This window comes from Numenius arquata, chromosome 1 (assembly GCF_964106895.1).
Source record: "Numenius arquata chromosome 1, bNumArq3.hap1.1, whole genome shotgun sequence".
In the NCBI taxonomy this organism is placed as follows: Eukaryota; Metazoa; Chordata; class Aves; order Charadriiformes; family Scolopacidae; genus Numenius; species Numenius arquata.
The window spans coordinates 6,461,678-6,482,725 of NC_133576.1; the positions used below are offsets into that span (position 1 = coordinate 6,461,678).

At 39.5% G+C, this 21,048-nt stretch overlaps 1 protein-coding gene across 3 annotated transcripts in view; it reads left to right on the forward strand.

The window, feature by feature from the left end:
* The window catches only part of WNT7B (Wnt family member 7B), a 98,085-nt gene that overhangs the window by 63,661 nt on the left and 13,376 nt on the right, over positions 1–21,048 (forward strand). The gene's annotated exons all lie outside the window — the stretch shown is intronic.

Genomic DNA, 21,048 nt, shown 5'->3' on the forward strand with positions numbered 1-21,048 from the left:
TATCATCGTTGGAGGGAATTAACTAATCGACTCAAACAGTTCATACTTTCTGGCTGTAGAAGGGTGGATAAGCTTTTTACTATCACAAGTAGCAAAGCAAGAGAGTAACCCAAACCAGAATAAGAAAATAAACCTCCCAGCTGGCAGCAACTGAGGTTGGGAAGGGTTGGTAAAAAAGTTATGAAACAACTACTGTGCTAAGAATTTATGTTATTTTAACTGAGGAGACAGCCTATTGTGAGAGTGGTAGGTTCAGACTCTTCATTTTAGTAGGCTTCTATCATTTGGAAGTTTTTAGAAAAATAAAAGGATCTTTCTCTTCTGAGGAAGTACTGTCGTATTAAAGAAACATCCTATTTTGAGAGGATGGAGGATTTCCAGCTTATTGAATCAATTCAAAATTCTCTGTGTGATAATTTCCCTGTGCTTTAAAAATTTCTTTAGATGCCAGAGCCTCATAATGATCCGGTGAGGCTTAATTAATGCTTTCAAAACACACTACAAATCATAGATGAAAAGATAAACGTGAATGGACAGTACCATTCGTAAATTATGAGTTGGCAGCAATAAATTTTGTCTGACTGCTTTGCTACATTAATTTTATCATGTCTATCTCTTTTTTTGTGTCCCTATAAAAGAAATGTCTAGTATATATAACATTTAGCATGTATAATCATTTCCAACCATGAATAAGCAAACTTTTATATTCCCCAATTTGTATTCTCTACTCCCTGGTCTTTTTGTAAGGTACCACTGTCTAGTTCAAGTATAACTTAATAATGGGGTTTTTTTTCTCCTTCAAGGGTCATGATTTTGAAGAAAAGTATAATTTTCTTAAATCAAAATGTTATTGCCGTTTAAATATTAACCTCTTCGGCAGCACGCTTGCTTTAAAAGGCAGACATCCTTATTCTGAACATAGCACTAATATGTTAATGCAATTACTTCATGAACTCTGCATGGCTTGCAGCTGGATGAGAAATTGTAGATGTTGACCTGAATGAAATTTGGAATTTCCATCCTGAGGGAAGTGCTAACTTTTTAAATTTATGTGTCATTCCATTTTTACATATAAAAATGAAGATTTTCTTGTAACAGATGTTTACTGTAGATATTTTCAAACTAAAATACACTGATATACTTGACTCTGAACAACTCCATTTTGGTTTGTTAGTGCCCTTAATTTTAAATTGGTTGAGTGCATTGATGTAAATAGATGCAGGAAACTGTAACTGGGGAGACCCAGGTCTCTGTATCTCATGAGCTCTGCTCTCCCGTGCTTCTGTTTGTATTCTAAGCTATGTGGTTCCATAACACATCACACAGCTTGATTGGAGACATCATGTAGCATGACACACTTCCTTCCTGTGACCTTACACCTCAGGTTAAAAAAAGGCCATTATGCTCTCAGAAAACAACAGACTGAAGTGGGGATGCAGTTTAATACTTTGTTTCAATAGTTCAAAACTAAATGGACCTGTTTTTTATTAAATGAGCTAGCTCTATTTAAGCGTCAGTATGGAAAAAAAAATAATTTTTTTTTAAAGGGGCGGATACTTATGGTTTTTGGCATTACATGATCATCCTAATAAATAAGTAATTAGCTGTAGCGGAAAAGGGTGCTGTTATGTATAATGTGGTTTTACAGGCAGAGTCTGTAATGACCTGTTCATCTCCTGCTCAGCGTTGGCCAGAACAAAAATCCTCCTTTTCTCTTGCTTTTAACTTTGTCTTTAGTTACTCAGGATAAAATTTTCCATGTTACTTTACTGGTCTGCCTTGGGATGAGTGAGTCAGAGGTCCTGTGGAAAAGATAACATGCAAATTCTAGGCTATTATTTAATTGAATACTGTACCATAATTTGGACACAACAGGGCTAACTTTGCATAGCAACATTAAGTTTGGCATGTACTTACTTCCAAGTGCCTCACTTGGAACGTTAATGTTCCTTTAATGTCATTGTTTCATGTCAGTTTGGAATAAAATTGCTGGCTACAAATGATCCATAGCATGCTGACTCAATTAGTCACTTCCAGTGTCCCAGTCCTATTGGTCAATGACTTACAACGTAATGCATGCTTAAAACAGGAAGGCAAATAACATTTAAAATTAAATACAGTGGTGCTGGGCTTAATCCAAAATAACAGGGACTAAATTCTGGTCCTAGTGCTGTTAGTAGAAATTTTGCCACTGCTTTCACTAGAGCTGGGATTTTACAGCCACTGAAAGGCTCCTGGGTTTTGGGTACAAGCAGAAGTTTAAATTGGAGCTGAATTTCATAGCAGGGACTCAGCCAAAACCTAATTAGTTAAATGGAAATTAGCTATACAGCATTTTAATTTTAAAGTACAGAGCAACTTTGCAAACAGTCAGGTACTGCCAAATCATGCCATGGCAAGGAGAGTTCTTTACATAAGACGACAGGTAGCGCAGGACAGCAGCTAACCTGCCGGTATGCAATCCTGTAATAACTTGGGGTTCTAATGACTTTGGAGATTCCTTGAGCTTTACAACTGCGGTTAACTTATGTTGTTAAAATCTCTTCCCTAGAATTACAGATGATAGGTTTGGTCATCTAGTTCAACCTCTACATCAGGCAGGACACACTAAACATAACATTAGACTTCAGAGTTACATGTGTAGCAGCATCCCTCCCTTTTCTCCTCTATTTTTTTGGAATATGCACTGTTTGGTAAACCATCTGTTTCTAAATTGGAAAGCTTGAAATGCACAGAGGGGCATTTACAAACATTACAAAAAACACAGCATTTGTTGATGTGTACACTTTGGTTTGCAGACAAATGTTTTAGCGTTCAGGCTTAGAACCCGGATCCAGGCAGTTTGCTGCCCTGCCTCTAGTCACAAGCAATTTCTTTTTCTAAGGAAGTGACTGGCATATTCCAAAATATTATGTCTGACAAATATCTTATTATCTAATTGATAAAATTTCCTTCTTGAGTATCATGCATGACTTTTTAGCATTGGATTAAACTACCCGTGACTGTAGTTTATTTCTTACTGACGTATTGCATGTCCATAACTGGGAAGTATAATATTACTGTTGCTGATACAAGAGTCAAATTCAAATGAAAGCAAGCAAGTAAGAAAGAGGACTATATTATCTGTATTTGGACACCAGAAAAAATGAATCTAGCATTGTAGTGCTAAGGTAACTATTCTCTCAAGATTCAAATTGGCTAACAACTTTAGTCATACTCTGTTTACCCAATATGTGCTTAACTTTAAGTCCTATTAAAGTAAAAGAGGGTTTGAAAGTGTTTCACTTTAAATGCATGCCCAAGTAGTTTGCAGAATACAGAAGTCTTAGTGAAAGCCAGCATGCAAGATTGAGCTGACAATGGGTCCTTCAGCTAGTAAAAACTGTCGCACCTGCCCAATTATGATCAGATTTGGCCTTAGGATTTAAGTGGATCTAGCAGAGAACTTTTATCCACAAATATAATCTGTTGCAATCTATAGTGTTCTCTCCATTGCAGAGGTTCAAACTCTGATTTCTGTGACTGTGAAAGAAAGATGATTCCCAAGACTTAACCAGTGTCAGCGTAAGAAGTGGGCTTGGATGGCTGAGGAGTCTTTAAGTCGATTGCTCTCACCCCAGAAAGCTCACTGGTGCACTGGGAGAACACACTTTTATCTCTAGACAGAAGCTCAGCAGACACGGATTGTATTGCTGTAGACTGGAAAGCTCAATTTAAGTCGCTAAAACAAACAAAGTTTACTCATGGATCTCGATTTATTTATACCTGTTCATTAATTTCTTCAGGACAACATGGAAACTTGTTTTTTGCCTGATTCAGCCTCCACCCATCTTGTTCAGAAGACGTGTCCATGCAATGTCCCATCTGACATGGTCAATGCAACTTTGCTGTTCCTAAGGGGAATGGCACAAGAAATAGCAGTAGTTTCTGTCTCTGTTGCTGAACTAAAGGGTTTCAGACAACAATGGCAGAAAAGTGGGGACCCCCTTCCTCACTTCTTTCCTTTGGCCCAGTTTCACACCACATAGCTCCAGGCATTTGCACAAGATGTCTAAGATAGGAACCTAGTCAGCCTGTATTCCTTGTATGGTCAAAGAACAGAGAAGCACTTCCAGAGGGCGATTTGGATCTTAATTTGACTGCATGACTGTCTGGAGGTCCCTGTTGACTATCCTGGGAGTGTAGACTCCCTAATTAAGTATCAAGCCTGTTAATGTCTAATTTTGACTTGTCTGTGAATTTTTTCCTCCTCTTCATGTAAGTTCCTTAGAGGAGCATGTGGTCCTCTAATATACCTGCTTGTCTACATAGCAGACATGAGAAGTTGTCTTAGCTGATGGCTTTCAGACAGATACTGGCAAAAAAAAAGATGCTGCAACCACAGGCGTAACTCCGCCACTGCTATTTGGAAATTTAAGAACAAGTGGGAGTCCAAAATTGCCACCAGATGGTGCACCTATTTAGCAAGTGACAGAGACATGTTCCACAAGAAAGGGTAGCCACAGCCTCCAGCAACCCATCAAGTTGCTTCCCCTGCTATTTATTCTCAGCTGTGATTGAACTGAATGTGTTTGAAACATGGACCTGCTGGTCACACTATTCTGTTACATTTAATATGGAGTATGTTTTCAATCTCTGTGATGGAAGCCTTTCAACTGCCTGGCCAGGGACATGAGGAAGTGGGAAAGAGCATAGATCTACAAACGCATGTAAAGGGAGAAGGCAAGAAAAAGAGGTGGGCCAGGAGGAGGAAAAATTGGTAATGGCGAATGGCAATGAGCCAGCTCCAAAATCAGAAGTGGTCAGCACAGAGCATCTGTGCGTTGCTGTTTCATTAAGTTGGGCTAGTTCTGGCTATTAATGGCAGGTCGCTGGGAGAAGGCTGAGGTCAGGGCCTTTCTGAAGGATAGTCTTGATGTCTAAGTCAGTATTTTGGAAAACTGCCAATGCCAGTATCCCAGGAGAAAACACATGGAGTATTTTATTAACTGCATAGCAAAAGTGGTGAACTTTCCTAAACAGTGAAGTGGTTTTTATTCTCTAGCTGCTTCTCATTCCTAAGCACTTGTGGTACTCCATACTCAGAGAAAGATTAGCACAAGTCGATAAGCATATATTTTCTACCATATTTCTCAGAATGTCACAAGACCATGTGATTCTTTCAAGGAGATTTGCTGTAAATCAATACATTATCATGTGTAGGACACAAGTAGGTGTCTTTTCCCATTCTACTCTACTTCTTGCTTTAAAGAATATTCTAAAGTAATATGTAGGTTCCTGGCAAGCCTCTTTCATGAACATTACAAAATTGATGCAGAAGAAAATATTGTCATTTCTTTGCATTGATGTGTCTTTTACTGCTTTTTTTTAGGTGTGTTTTAAAGGATGCTGTAAATAGAATTTAACATATTGCTAGAGAATGATTAGTTAGAAAGGTTGTTCTTCTAATTACAACTTGCCCAGTAAAGAAACATCTGAACTAAAAATTTCCTCTGAGCAAAGAGTGAAAATATTTGCATATTTTTTAACCCAAGAAGTACTCATTCTGAACGGATAAAATAATTTTTCGTTCTCTTTGTCCAAGCTGAGAGGAAGGCATCACCTCAAAAAGCTCAATACAATTCCCTTCCTATCATTTTTCACATACCCTGTGGCTCCCAGTTCAATGTGAGAGCTATCATTTTATGGTTAAAGCATGGACCAGGAGATAATGCACTTGGATTCTGTTCCCAGCTGTGCCATATACTTTTCTTGTGACCTTGGGCAAGTCACTTCATACCTCGCTGTCTGGAGAATAAAGATGACTAATTTCAGTGGGAATTGAAAGGCTTAATTAATGTGGACTAACCTCCACTTAAACATTTGTGAAGTACTCTGGGATCCTCAAACAAGAATGGTTGCCGTTAAGGTCTTCTTATCCAAACAGGAAGCAAAGGACAGAAATGCTGTAGAGGGATTTGTTCTTCTAGAAAGTGAGTCCAGGCCTGAAAAAAGACCATACTGAAAAATAGTACAGGTCTGGTAAGGTTATTAGATGAGTTTGCAGAAGAGGGAAGTTTGGAAACTTTAGGTAGTTGTCTACAAAGAGTCTAAACTTGAATTTAGCAAAGAGAAAATACATGTTCAGTACTTACATATAAGAGAGAGAATAAAGCCCACAGGGAGAGTAACTGCTAGTTACTTACTCCTCTGTGATTGCTGTATGTGTGCTGTGATTCTTTGAGCAAATCTTCCTGTCCAAGGCCCTCTTTTTCTAGTTATTGGTGCACAGTGATATCCTGACACCCGCGGTGGGGCTTGAACACTTTTTCCCTCTTTCTTTTTCTTTTTCTCCTTGCTGTGTCCCATTTTCTTTTACTTTGGCAGTTCGGTAATGCTGAAACCAAGTTCCCTATCCTTTTGTTTGCTTTTCCCTTGTCCATTGATCAACCATGTTGCTTTATTACAGACACTGTAGTATTAACTACAGTATAAACAGAAGCTCTTAGCAGGAGAGTTAGCCGGGATTTCCCTGCCCTCTTACACAACCGAAGTTTCCGCAGCACCACTTTCTTGTTTGTTTTCAGGGATTAGTGGAAATATTCCACATACTGCTGACATAATGAGGCATAAGATTCGCTTAAAGAAGGCAAGACACTGATTTTCAAAAGACCCTGGACTACGGTGCTACTAGGGATGGGCATAGAAAATTTGAAAGGCAGCAGAGTACCCTCAAATCTGAGTGGCAGTAAGATTGCTGATGGGTTTTTGCACAGCATGAAATGTTTCTGTAAATAGTGTGTCCTGCTCAAAATTAAATTCAAAGTGTCTGCACGGAATATCACATACAGCAGCATGTGCATGTTGTCAGCTTGTGTTAGCCAGAGAAACATGACATCATGTGATAGACAAAAACAATACTTGGTACCATATAGCCTAATCCAAGACTTTTCACGTGAAACAGTTGTTTTGTTTTGGTTTCAAGACATTTGCCTTTCTAACTGGTCTGTTTTAATTAGAGCTCAACCTGAACCACAAACGATAGATTTGAACTTTCCCAGAGTTCAGTGGTGTTCAGATCTGGCTTTTGGTTTGGCCCATTGCAAAGACAGGGGTCAGCTTCAAAGTTCAGATCTGGAAATGGGCTGCTACAAAGCAGGGGGTTGAAGAGATTATTTAATGAGACCCACATCACATTTTAATGGTGGATTTGCAGTAGAGACACTTGCTAGCTTTTTTTAAATGTAATTTTACGTAAGCAGCGTCTCAAAGACTGGTGTTAATACCAATCTATCTATTTAAATGCTCTTCTACTCATACTGCAGAAAGGGACTTGTCCCTCCTGGCAGCCTGGACCCTGATTTGAAGCTGGAGTACCTTAAAAACCTACAGATTTTGCTTCTGATCTTTGTTTTAAACTCATCCTTTAGCTCTAGGGTATTGCACTTAAAAACAATGGAAGCTCTTTGTGGGCTAGAAATTTGATCTTTTCATCCTCATAACACTTAGTTTTTTTCAGTTGAAAGGGCAGCTAACTCACAGGGCTGGCGTCCACCCTTTCATCAAACTCTTGCAGGTGTGGATCAGCATTTTAGGGTGAGCTTGCTCAGTACCTGGCAAAAGACAAGCTTAGCACAACACAAGTAAATAACAACCACCAGTCTACTAGATAAGACAACCTGACTGGTAGGGTTAGCTGGACAGGTTCAGATTAAACACTGATTCAGTATCTTTAATAAGTCCTGAGAAGATTCATATAATTATTCCTTGTTTATGTGAATCTTGTCACTTACCAACTCCTATCAGAACCAGAAACTCCAGAGCTGAAAAAAAAGACTTTGCTCTTGTGACGCTTCCAGACTCATTTTGCAAACCAGAGAGGTTTGGACCAGAATCTAAACTTTGTGTATTTATCCAAAACCCTCTGAGCTCTTTACTCTTTTAAATCTCTTTCATATGTGTGATTCGTGCCGTGTCTTGTTCACTGGGTTTACAAACTTGACTACCAGGCAAAGACCCTTTAAAAACCAAAAGGGGTAGACATCATTCCTTGAACCTAGCTCTCCTCCCAGAAAGACTGTAAGGCAAGTGAAATGCATTAGAAACGTGAATGCAGCCACACAAGCAGTGCAAGAGCATTTGGAAAATATTTAAGCAAATTCAAAAGCAACTTTCAACCCAGCCCTTTCACCAGAACTTTCTCATTTGCTTTCCACAAAATCTGAGCTCTGATAGGGCACACCAGTGACTTGTGGGATTACTGTCCAGCTGTTTGCCCTATGTCTGGAAGATGTGATCTCTGCAGTGGAATTAGGAGAGCACAGTGCAGGCTCACACCAATGATCTGCAAACCCAGCCTCTCCGCTGCAGCTGCCAAGAAAGGGCTGGTTTGGGCTGGACTGTAAGTTAAAGCCAACGATGCACAGTCCTGCTACCATGGGAGATAGCAAGGGAGTGGTTACATCCTAAGCAGCCACATCAAGAGCCTCACCTGTCAAACCCTACCTTGCCAGAGAAACATATTAAAGTCCTCACACCTAATGGATGAGTGGTGAGTCACCAGTGATAAGTGCTCACCTGATAGATTTGCTTGTGAAATTTAACATATTGAGTTCATCCTCTAAGGTGTCCTTCCAGTCACCAGAAACCATGCCGGGAATTTATGTGAGCAATAGATTTGTAGGACAATCTTAGTGAACAATGTTCAGAATTACCCTCCAGGAGACAACCCAACAGCAATTCCCAGCCAATGCAACAGGAATCTCTCTGCTACATCCATGTGCAGAATTTTACAGAAAAAGGCAACATTCTCATACATTATTTGATACAAATTATTTTTCCTTTTTTGTCAAGCATAGGAAATAATCTTTTGTCTATGTCTATGCCGTTTTGAAGAATATCTCGAGGCCACCTTGAAGAGCAGAGTCACTGGACAAGATGAAAGCATAACTATTTCTGTGCCTGGAAAGTGCTATCCCAGGCACACAGGACCAGCAGTCTAAAATGCTTTTCTGAGCCCCCAGCCTGGCTGTCGCCATTTCTGAGGTTGGGCAGTACTTCCTCCATATTCATTGCTATTACCACAAAAGGGTGTGTAGATTGAGGTATTTCTAGATGTCATTATTTCATAGTTATTTGACTTAATACTCCTATTGCTGTTGCAGTGAAAAATACAATGTAACGGATCATTATACCATTTTATGATATTTCTGTGGATTTAAATTGGAAATCTGACAAATAATTAAAAAAAAATATTTATTTATTAGACCCTGTCTAGACCAAGTAAGATGCCTAATATATGCGATTCAGTTTAATTAAAGATACTGCTGCTCTTCATAAACTTTATTTTACAAATGTCATGACTAAGCAGAATTAGTACTTTATTTTATATAAAATCATCCTAATTCTGTACTTGATAGAATCAAATTAAATTATATTCAAAAAAAATTAGAAAAGTACACTAGAAGAAGTTATATTATGTTCAGTAAAATATCTTTAACCTAATCAGTGAAACAAACAAAGTAATCTTCTGGCTTTTAATGTAATGAAATCTGTTTTCCCCAGTCAGAATATCAAACAGGATAATGGACTGATAGTAGAATATTTTAAGGGTGGGGTCTCTTTTACTAAAACCACCATATACCCTCAGCAATTACACTTAGATGACTGCTGCCAGCATATTTGGAAAGGCTTGCTGTGCAGGGAAATCTGGCTTGACTCTCTGATGGGATAAATTTAGACTCTCTCCCTTTCTTTGCATTTTCTACTCTTAGTTTTGGGGCTTCCCCATGCAGCTTGATAGCTTCTGGAAGTCTTGCTTTTTTGGTGTCTAACTCTCTCAGTGCTTGGTAAGGCTGGATTCCTATTCTGGCCACATGGATAATACTGGGTGGCAGAACATCTAAAAGACAGGCTTTAGAGCCAAAATCCCTTTGCAGATTTAGCTCTAAGTATCTAGCTCTTGCCTTATAGATGTAATTAATTCTGTATACTGTAAACCTTGGCATCTAATCTGAATACAGTACCTCATACCTGCAAAATGCCTTGGGCTAGGCTTGCTTGCTACTGCTCTTGCTTTGTGTGTGTTTCCAAAAGGGGGTTTCTAGATTAATACATATGTATATCAAACAACTGTGTTGGCTAACATGAGAAGTGAGTACAAGAAAAAAGTCTATACTGGCAAATAGAAGAAACCAACTTTTAAGATCATGCTTAAAGTTGCACATGTTTTCATAGGAGTCAAGAAATGCCATCAACTCCAAATGAGGACATAAAAACATTCAGCATCTCTCTGAAACAGAAGCAAATACAATCTCAGCAAAAGCTCTGGCAAGACACTTAAATTAGTTAATGTTTTCAAATTAAAAGGAAAGGAAGAATGTGGATCTAATGCTATGCAGGTATGGCATGTGAGGAGGTGTGAAGGCAGAATGTTAGGAGTGGTCTCTAAGCACTGTGGACTTCTCTGGTAGGCATGGTGACGCTGAGCATTGCTGCGTCCAGATCCCTTTATGGCTCTGGCAGTATCCATAATCAGTTCAATACTATGCTAGAACAGTATGTAGAAGAGCAAAGAAGTCCCAGTCCTAGGAGCTGCTGCTTCTTTCTTGGAGCTCTCCTGTCCCACCATGCAGCTGCATGGCATCCTCCCTGAAAATAGGGTTGAATTTGTGCTTTAGATGTCAGTTGAGAAGTCTACAGCTAAATTTCTCTGTGGCCCCCCCAAAGAGAATCCAACAAGAGAACAGCTTGTTCTTTTATAGGTCCTTCTGCCCTATGGATAAATGCCTTAATCTCCTTGTCCCCCTGTGAAGGAGAGGTAATAGAACCTCTCTTCTGATGCTCTCTCCAGCTGAAAGACTCAGCTTCTTAAGGCAAGGACTACCTCTTGCAAGGACTACCTTTGTGCACAGACACAGAGATTTGTGTGTAACATCAATTTCAGGTGTGTATCACTTAGTATATCTGTAATTCAATAATTATGGCAAAGTGGTACTGGCCCACTAATAGGCTCTGCACAATATATTGAGGTAACATTCATGATTTAACTAAACCGCCTCAAGAAATTCTGAAGCAAGAGCTGAAATTTCATCTGCAACATACACAGACATTCACACCCACAGACACCCACCCTCAGACACTCTGGCATGCCCAGGTATAGGAGCTTAGTGCTTACAACTGCTCATAATTCAGTGAACCCTTTAAAAGGTGTTATTATTTAACATGTTTCTACAGCAAAGCACAGGTGTGCACAGTGATTTATAAAAGAATACAGACATGACCACTGCCCTCAGGGCTTTGTTATCTAGGTTAGAAGTGACATAAGATAATACAGGAAAAGATGACTTCATGCAAATGGAAGTGCAGATTTATTTTTAAAGAGATGTTCTTCAACACAGTCTATTTAAGTCAGGCCACTGAAATGATTGAAATGAGTTAATTAAAATACTGACCCAGCAGAGAGTCCACTGAGAAGGTCTGATTCTGCAAGGTGATGACTTCTCAATATTCATGAGCATGGTAGTAGGGATGACAAGAGTATTTGTGAAATTGGAACCATAGCAAAGTCAAACATAATCACAGAATCATAGAATAATTTAGGGTGGAAGGATAGCCAAGGAGAATAACCATCCTCTATTGACAGCCAAGGAGAATAACCATTCTTACCTCACTAAAAGCTCAAGCCTATACAAGCCACATATGTGAAAATCCTAGTGACTAAAATGGTTTGGTAACAACCTACCCTGCTGTTGTATCCTACAAATTGAGCATGAAGTTGACTTCAAAACTAAATTACTTTAAAAATGTGGTAGTACTGTCCTCTGTCCTCCGTTTCTCTGACAGGTTCAGAGTGGAGGTTTGTTTTCTGCTGGCTTTTTTTTTTTTTTTTATGATGTGGGAAGCGTATTTTCTGTTTCTTATATTGATAGAGGACATTTCCCTTGCTGAGCACCACATTGGTGTCTCAGAAACCTTTAACAGGTTATAGTGCAGTGCAAGAGCACTATCAAAAGCAAACATAAAAAAAGAAAAATATGTGCCCATATACTGCAGCTTCCCTTCCCTTTTTCCTAAATATTGTTTTTATTTTTCCCTGTGAAATGTCCTTAAAAAAAAGAGAGCATAATGCATTAGAAAATCTGACACATAAGAACTGTTATTGTTAATAGATTAAGGCAGCTGAACTATTAGAATAGAATAGAATAGAATAGAATAGAATAGAATAGAGAACAACATCTGGTTTCTCATAGCCCCATTTATTTTAAGGGTGTTAGCATACTTTAGGACTCAGTTTCTCTGAGATGCCTTCAGGAGTCTATGCTTTCCAACAAGGGGTGCAAAGAACTTTTCAAAAATTCATTATGCTGCAAGATGGCTCCATCTGAGCTTTCCCAAATTACAATATATCAAACAACTAGTCATCATTGAAAAGAAAAAGCACCAAACATTCAGCAGGGAATCATTAAGTCCCCACAACGGGACGTCAGTAGGTCCAGAAGAGAACACAGGCAGGAGACGATCTCTCTGCTCCAGCTATTGCTTCCCACATACTGCTTTGACAGTATTAGCAGTAGCATTGTGAAAACACAGCCGGCTGTGACACTGCACAGGCATTTCTCAATGGTACAGTGTATCTGGGAACTAACCCCTCATGCTTTGTGCACTGTGTATTTCTCAAGCCACGCACTTGTGCATTCTTTAAAAGAGTGCTCAGCACCATGTTCTGATTAAACCCTGACAAAACCAAGCAGTGGTGCTTTGGGATCAAAAGTTAATTTCCCCATTTTCTGTTAGAATGAGATACAGATTGTTTGTTAGGCCCAAGTTAGTAAGAAATATTTGCTACAACAAATATAGTTTTACAGGAGAGAGACCAAAAATGTCATATTTATGTGGGCATTTCTAAAAATCCTCCCAAAGATCACAGTTAACTTACTAACTTGACAGGAGTTGTCCCAGAAAGCTCCACCAAGGGATATGCTGCCAGAAGACAGTCAAAACCACAACAGAAACAAAATATGCTCATTTTGGAAGAGAAACACTGACTATTGTTAATGGTTGCCAGTAGTTAACTGAATATGTTTAGGGGGTAAATTAAGTAAAAAAAAAATCCCTGTAAATTGTTGGAAGCCTCATTACCAAAACCACTGTGGAAATTACCACCAAGTCTTTAGAAAATAACCATGAAATTGGAAAAATGCTTGCAAAAATGTCAAAAGCAGAGGCACAGCAAAAAGCTCTTTTTAATAGACATGCTTTCAAAAGTATATAAATAGTGACAGCAAGGAGGTGGAAAAAGGCAAGTGTGAAATAAATCTGGCTCACGTACAGCCCATTCTAAAAGAAAATTTGACAAACCCACATGAGCAACAGAAAACAAACCAGTTGACAGAGTGATTCCAGACTGATGGCCAAAATTCTGGCACCTCCAACCCTAAAAACTTAGTGGGAGTCTAGAGATGAAAAATGCTGAATAAGAGATTAATCTGTAAATAAGCCATTATGTCATAGCACTACACATTCTCGGCTTTGAAATCTGCAATGTTCTCTGTCCCAACCATGTGTAATCAGAAATAAACATCATGAGCAGTCTAGGAAGAAGCTGCCGAAATCACGTGCAGCTCCTGCTCTAGCTCCGTCTGGATAAAGCAAAATTAAGGTCATTTTAATTAGACTGCAGTAGGAAAAAAAAGATTTTAGGGAGGAAATGGGAAGTGAATGCATATTGTAAGGAGAACATTACCTGATGTGACTGTCAGAAGATTCTGTCAGATTTGATCAGAAACTAACAGATATTAGACCTGGACCAGGTTCATCACTCAGGAGCACTCCTGAGCACAAGTGCTACAAGAGGAACGTCATGACCATGGATGACTGTATCTGGTTTTTTTGACAACAGGCTACACAGTAATTATTTAGTTGGCACTTTATCAATGAGCGGAAGATGAAAAAGAAAAACTGGTCCACTACTCAGTTGAGTGGACCCCTGAGGAGAGTGTAAGCCAAGGATAATGTCAAGAAGGCCAGGCAGTTCTTGCTTCAGCCTTCACTAAAAAGGTCAATGGTGAGAAAGCAGATGGTTATAGAACTAATATCATTGACAGAGGAATACCACCTCAGCTTTGGATTTTCACTGAATTTCACTGAATTTTTAGAGTTGGAAGGGACCATAAAGATCATCTAGTCCAACTCCCCTGCCGAAGCAGGATTGCCCAGAGCATGTCAGAGCATGTTACTCAGGACTGCATCCAGGCGGGTCTTGAAAATCTCCAGAGAAGGGGACTCCACAACCTCCCTGGGCAGCCTGTTCCAGGGCTCTGTCACCCTCACCGTAAAGAAGTTTCTTCTCATATTTGAGTGGAACCTCCTATGTTCCAGCTTGTGCCCGTTGCCCCTCGTCCTCTCACTGGCAACCACTGAAAAGAGTCTGGCTCCCTCCTCCTTCAACCCACCCTTCAGATACTTATAAGCATTGATAAGGTCTCCCCTCAGCCTTCTCTTCTCCAGGCTAAAGAGTCCCAGCTCTCTCAGCCTTTCTTCATAAGGGAGATGCTCCAATCCTTGAATCATCCTCGTTGCCCTTCGCTGGACTCTTTCCAGTAGTTCCCTATCCCTCTTGAATTGGGGAGCCCAGAACTGGATGCAGTATTCCAGTTGTGGCCTCACCAGTGCAGAGTAGAGGGGGAGAATGACTTCCCTCGACCTACTGGCCACACTCTTCCCTATGCAGCCCAGGATTGTCCAGGTTGAATGCTTTCCAGTTAGCTGTCCCTCATCTCAGAACATTTAATGAACTCGTTTTAGAGCCATTAGTCCTGACAGCCATTAGTGCTGAAAAGTTGTGGAGAACTCTAATTAAGAAGAATTGAAAAGACAAATGTCTTTCCTTTGTCTAAAAGAAAAAAAGAAAGGAATTATAGGACCAATCATCTTAACTTTAGTAAATGAAAAAAATATGGGAACAAAACCCCATTTGTAAGCTCATAACTGAGAACAAGGAGATGAGCAACAGTCAACAAGGATCTGTCAAGAACAAATCATATTAAACCAATCTAATTTCCTTCTTTTGCCACCCAGGGCCTCAGAGGCAGAGAAGCAGCAGTTTATATCATATATCTTGGACTTAAGTGAAGCTTTTAACACTGCTTTATAAGACATTCTCATAGAAAAACTAAGGAAAAGCTAACAAAATGGGTATATACTATCTGGAAATTGTACTTGCAGGGTAGTTATAAAAATGGAAGGCTGTACTAACTGGGTTTCCTTTGTAATCTGTGCTGGATCTGGTACCAGTCAGCATTACACTCTTGACTTGACCATGGTAATAAGCTGTGCACATTGAATTTACAAATGATGTCAGGCTGGGAGGGACTGTAAGGAAGTTGGAGAAAGTTTGGGTCAAAATGGAAAATTATCATGGAGAAATGGTCTGGAAAAAAAAGAAAAAAGAAAAAAAGTAAAGATAGAGGAAGTAAATCAGAAAGGCAAATACATGGGGATCTATATGTGGGAATAATCAGCTGCACAAATGCAAGATGGGAAACATCTGGTGTGATAGCAGCTGCACAGAAGACAACTGCAAACTGAGTAAGAGTCAAAAATGTCCTGCTGCTGTGAAAACATCATGTTGGCATGAGTAAACAGGAGTGTAGCATGCAAGACATATGAAGTGCTCCTTCTACTATAGCCCCCAGCAGGCAAGGCCTCAGCTGGAGCTCCCTATCACATCTCCAGCACCACACCACAAGGCACAGGCCGGTCCATTGGGAGATCCCGAGGAGAGCAGGGGGAATGATCACAGCTCCTGAAACTGCTCTGCAAGGACTGACAACAGAACACATCTAGAAAGGGGTGGAAGTCTTTAAATATTTAAAGGCTGATGGTAGAGGAAGAGAGCAATCGGTTCTTAGCTTCTGTAGAGAAAGCAGCAGTGGATTTGCATTCAGAAAGACAATTTCAGATTCATATTAGTAAAAAGTGTATTAAAAGAGGTCCTGAGGCACTGGAATATACTGTGGAATGCCCACCCCTGAAGATCTTTAAGAACAGGATAAATAAAAAGCTGTTGTGAAGGACACCTGTGCTACTAGCCTATGTTAGGGTTGAGGGACAGACTAGAGACCCTCATGAGGTTCCTGCCAGCCCTGCTTTTCTGTGGTGTTTTTTTCTGCTTGTACAACCTGATTTCAGTGGTCAATAGCAACACTACAGGCTTGGGGAAGAGTGGCTGGAAAGCTGCCCGGTGGAAAAGGACCTGGGGGCATTGGTCGATAGCTGGCTGAATCTGACCCAGCAGTGTGCCCAGGTAGCCAAGTGGCCTACAGCATCCCGGCCTGTCTCAGAAATAGTGTGGTCCGCAGGACTAGGGGAGTGATTGTCCCCCTGTTCTCAGCGCTGGTGAGGCCCCACCTCAAATACTGTGTTCAGTTTTGGGCCCCTCACTACAGGAGGGACATTGAGGTACCGGAGTGTGTTCAGAGAAGGGCAATGAAGTTGGTGATGGGTCTAGAGAACAAGTTCTATGAGAAGTGGCTGAGGGAAAACTGGGGTTGTTCAATCTGGAGAAAAGGAGGCTGAAGGGAGACCTTATTACTCTCTACACCTACCTGAAAGCAGGTTGTAGCCAGGTGGGGGTCCGTCTCTTCTCCCAAGTAACAAGTGATAGGAGAAGAGGAAACAGCCTCAAGTTGCACCAAAGGAGGTTTAGATTGGCTATTAGGAAAATCATTTTCACTGAAAGGGTTATCAAACATTGGAACAGGCTGCGCGGGGAAGTGGTTGCGTTGCCATCCCTTGGGGGTATTTAAAAGATGTGTAGTTGTAGTCCTGAGGGACATGGTTTAGTGGTGGACTTGGCAATGTTAGGTTAATGGTTGGACTTGATGATCTTAAAAGTCTCTTCCAACCATAACGATTCTATGATTCTATGATAGTTCTGACATGCAGCACCACTACAGTAAATTAGATGGATAGAGAAATTAAACTCATCCCTGCTTATAGATTACAAACCAAGAAGCCCCAAATTAGTTACACTGAAAATGCAAATAGAGAAAGAATCTGCTCCAGACAGTAAGAAAACTCTCACTGACTTGTACTACCATTGGATCAAACCCAAAGAGAAGAGCCTGTACTGTTTTCTTTGAGAATTGCTAATGAGCATGTTGAATAAAATACAAAATTACAAAGGAACTAAACTTGTCTGTAAAAGTCTTGGGGTGCTGTTTTCTGAGTTTTAGTTTACTCATCTAGATGTATCAATCGTCTTTTGCCCATGCAAAAGAAGACTTGCTGAAAAGGATAGGTTTGGCAAAAAAAAATCAAATTCTGCCACGGTTAATTTCTTCTTACCACTGACCTACATTGTATTGTGTCATATAATCAATCTGGTGTCTACAGACAGTGTAAGTACATGAGGAGTTTGTTTTGTTTAACAGCAGTGTGTAGTATTTTTCTCTGTCATTGTTGATCCAAGATTTAGCAAATTACTGGCTAAACTGTATATTCTACAGTTTAATGCTTCAAGTTAAATTACAATTCTAACAGCTGACATGCATTGGCAGTCTTCTTCATCTAGCTGCTGATATTAGACATTTCAGAATGATGTGTAGAATAGCAATATTCTCATCTAGTTACCCATAAAAATAGATGCCTGGTTAATATCTACAAAACACTTAAATTGTTAACCCTGTACTCACAGCTGAATGATCAAAACACATATTTAGCATATATGATTCTCAGCTGATTGCGGGTACATGCTGAAAATACACTGTTGAATATGTGCATGCTAGAATACACATTCTACATGCTACAGCGATTATGGAACTTGCAATAATTTTCATATCAGACTGTACTAAGTTTAGTGCTTAGTTAGCAGTCTAAAACTCAGACAGAGATGACATCTAAATTAGGGGTAAAGTATAGGCTGCTCCACAACTCCAACAATGGATAAATAGACTCCTCTTACCCTTGTCCACCAGAAATGTTAGGAAGCGATGATCCAATATTTGTCTGTCTCAGTAGCAACTGCCTGCATTGCTGGGTATTAGAGCACGTTTAAAATACAGCCTTCAGTTAGAATGCAAATGAACTTAAGAAAAAGGCAGTAACGCAGACCAGCAGACTGTAAGCAAGACTTCTCTCGTGGCCTGGCAGATTGCAAGAAGTGACTTTCAGCACCTTCACCAAAGACAAAAGGCTTCATTTCAGTTAGTACTGATGCTGATCTCTTACTGGAGTTATTAGATCAGACAGTCATCAGATCAGACAGAGTAACATTCATTTTACTCATGAAAACATTTATTCTGTGTTTTGGGAATTAAATCAGAACGGCCTCCTTTGACACCAGAGCAGGCATTTCTAAGAGGAAAATGGATGAATCAGAGGGTCACACAAAAAAGTGTCTTTTCCACCAAAGTAAAGCCTTGACAGAATTATTCTGGTTTACATGACAGAAAACATTAAAAAGTCAAACAAGAATTTTTTTTCTGAGACATAGATAGCGAGCATATATGGTGCCAAATAACTAGGTGTACAGGATATTCACTGGAAAAAAATTAAAATCTAGCTTCAGAGTTGGGCAAATTCCAGATCTTCTGCTATTTGTAATCTTTCTCCATTCCATGAACATTTCTGGAAAGACTCGTCTCTGTTTCATTGCAGAACAAGAATATTTTTGAAATCTCAGAAAATTCCATAAAATGAGATTATTGTTCTCCATCCAGGTATCACAGCAATCTTTACTTAAATATTTTTAGCTGCCTAACAAAAACTTGTTTAGAACTGATTCCAAGTGATGACATGCTAATGGAAAGCTTTGTGTACAGCAGACACATTATTTGAGCACAGAGGTTCCCCTTCCTCCCCCATCAGCATTTTCTGATAGACTCTATTGATCCTAGGACTTTAGAGAACTGCTGAGGTAATGATTACGCTGAAGTTCAAGGCAAGTTTTGGAACACCCTCTAGTTAAAAAAACCTAAAGTCAAAAAACTTAATTCTTAGCAGGACAACTTAACTTGCAAAAGGAATCTGATTTTCAAGCCAGATTCTATTTCTGAGCCCTTCTTATTTTAGAACTGCATTGAAACAGAAGAGTAATCTCTTCAGAGAGTCAATATGGTTTCCATTTGGTATTATCCCATGACTTTGAGATAATTTCATCACTACTATAGTTCTCAAGTGGGTGAAGGAAAGATATTTTCCTCTATTCCTGGGATTTCTATTACATCCCCTTAATCAGGGATGTAATGGGAAGGGGGGGGACAGAAATGCAGATAAAGACAAGATATTGTTTAGTTTTACAAAACTGATCAAGGGAAGTGCCACGTGAAAACTCACAGCCAAGTCACAGACACAAGTAGCCATCATAAAATGGCTCACCTTCTACTCTGGATACATGTGGAATACATTGAGCTTAAAAATAAAACATAAGCAACCTCTCTCTGGTTAATCTCTGAGTAAATCTACTGAACTGTAGCTCACAGCTGCTCTGCTCCCTGACTGGAATATGTTTCTGCTTGTTTGTAAGCGTTCCTACATGTGTTTCAAAGGTGTCTGAACTCAAAAAATTTCCTGGGTCTGATTTTGCATTCTCATTTATTCTCATCCTGAAGAGGAAGGAAAACGTATCTATACATGTAGTTTCTATTATATCTCATATTTCCCGTCTTTCAACTTAAACAATAAGAATTATTATTATTATTTTTTTGGAAGCGGATGAAGAAAAAAATCCTGAAAGTCAACAGGATACCTTTTAAAACACAGGTCTTGGCCTTGTCTTCAGCTGATGGGTGAAGAAGAGAGGAGTGAATATTGATATGCGTTTTTTAGAGAACACACTAGGAACTAGAACAGAGGTTCCCAAACTTTCTTGGATCGCTATCAACCCTCAAAATTTCTTGCGGACCACCAAGCATCATTATCATCAAACTTTTAATTGAAAACACTATTAAAAACAGTGTTTAATATGGCTCTGTGGATTAGCTGTGAACCCTTTGCCGTGGCCTCCTGGACCACCAGTGTTCTGTGGACCACGGTTTGGGAACCACCGAAGGAGACTGCACACATAGTACACCCCTACAAAACACTTCTGTGTCTGAAAGCAAAGTCGGTCCTTCTATTGCACGATGTACTCACATAATACTCAAGTCAGTTTAACCGTGTTGGTACCTGAAGAACACAACACCCTTTTATTTTTCTCTTACCTTAAGTTTCTTTTTTTATTGCTTTGGAGAAACAACTAAATGGTGCCAAAAAACAGTTTACGATTGTTTCTTGTAGGATCTTTCTCATATCCGACAGCGGTGTAACTTTTCAGGAAGCTATCTATGAAAATAAGAAATAAAAAAATATAAAATCCTCCACACTGTGCACTGGTCATTCCAGAATAGTTACATATCTATGAATCCTAAAATAAAAAAAATTAAAAATAGCTTCTAAGCTGGTTTTTTTTTTTTCTCCTCTGGAAAATTTGTTCTTTTTTTTTCCTTCCCAAATCCATTAACAATGTTAAAGCTCTGTGTGTGGTCATTAAAGCCTTTCAGCAACTTTCTGCAAATTCTTTACAGTTATTCTTTGGCTGTAGCATTACAAGATTGTCTGTTTATCACCAGATAAACACACAGAAGAAAATAAGGATAGTACTGAGAAGGGAACTTGTAGGGAAACGCTACAAATAAGAACTGCAAAACACCAAAGGCCATGATTCAGCCCTATGTTAAGTCAGTGACAGTGTGATATCATGCAAGAGCAAGAATGGGCTGTAGCATCCCTTTCAATCATTCTGCCTCTGTATCTCCTTCCTTATGCGCATCCCACAGGCAACTTGGCCTAACAGTGTCTAGTAAAGAAAGGAGGCTTATTTGCTTCTCTTCATATACTCAGCTATGACACAGAATTGGGAATGAGGAACCTTGGCAACTAGTGCCATCACAGGAAAAACAAGAACTTTTTTCTAAAAAGACTTCTTTTCTAAAGAAGACTGCGCTTCCATGGCAGTATCTCACTTTTTTTGGAGAGGAAATAATGCTGCCACAGCATTTCCATGTCCCTTGTATGCTCAACAGCCAA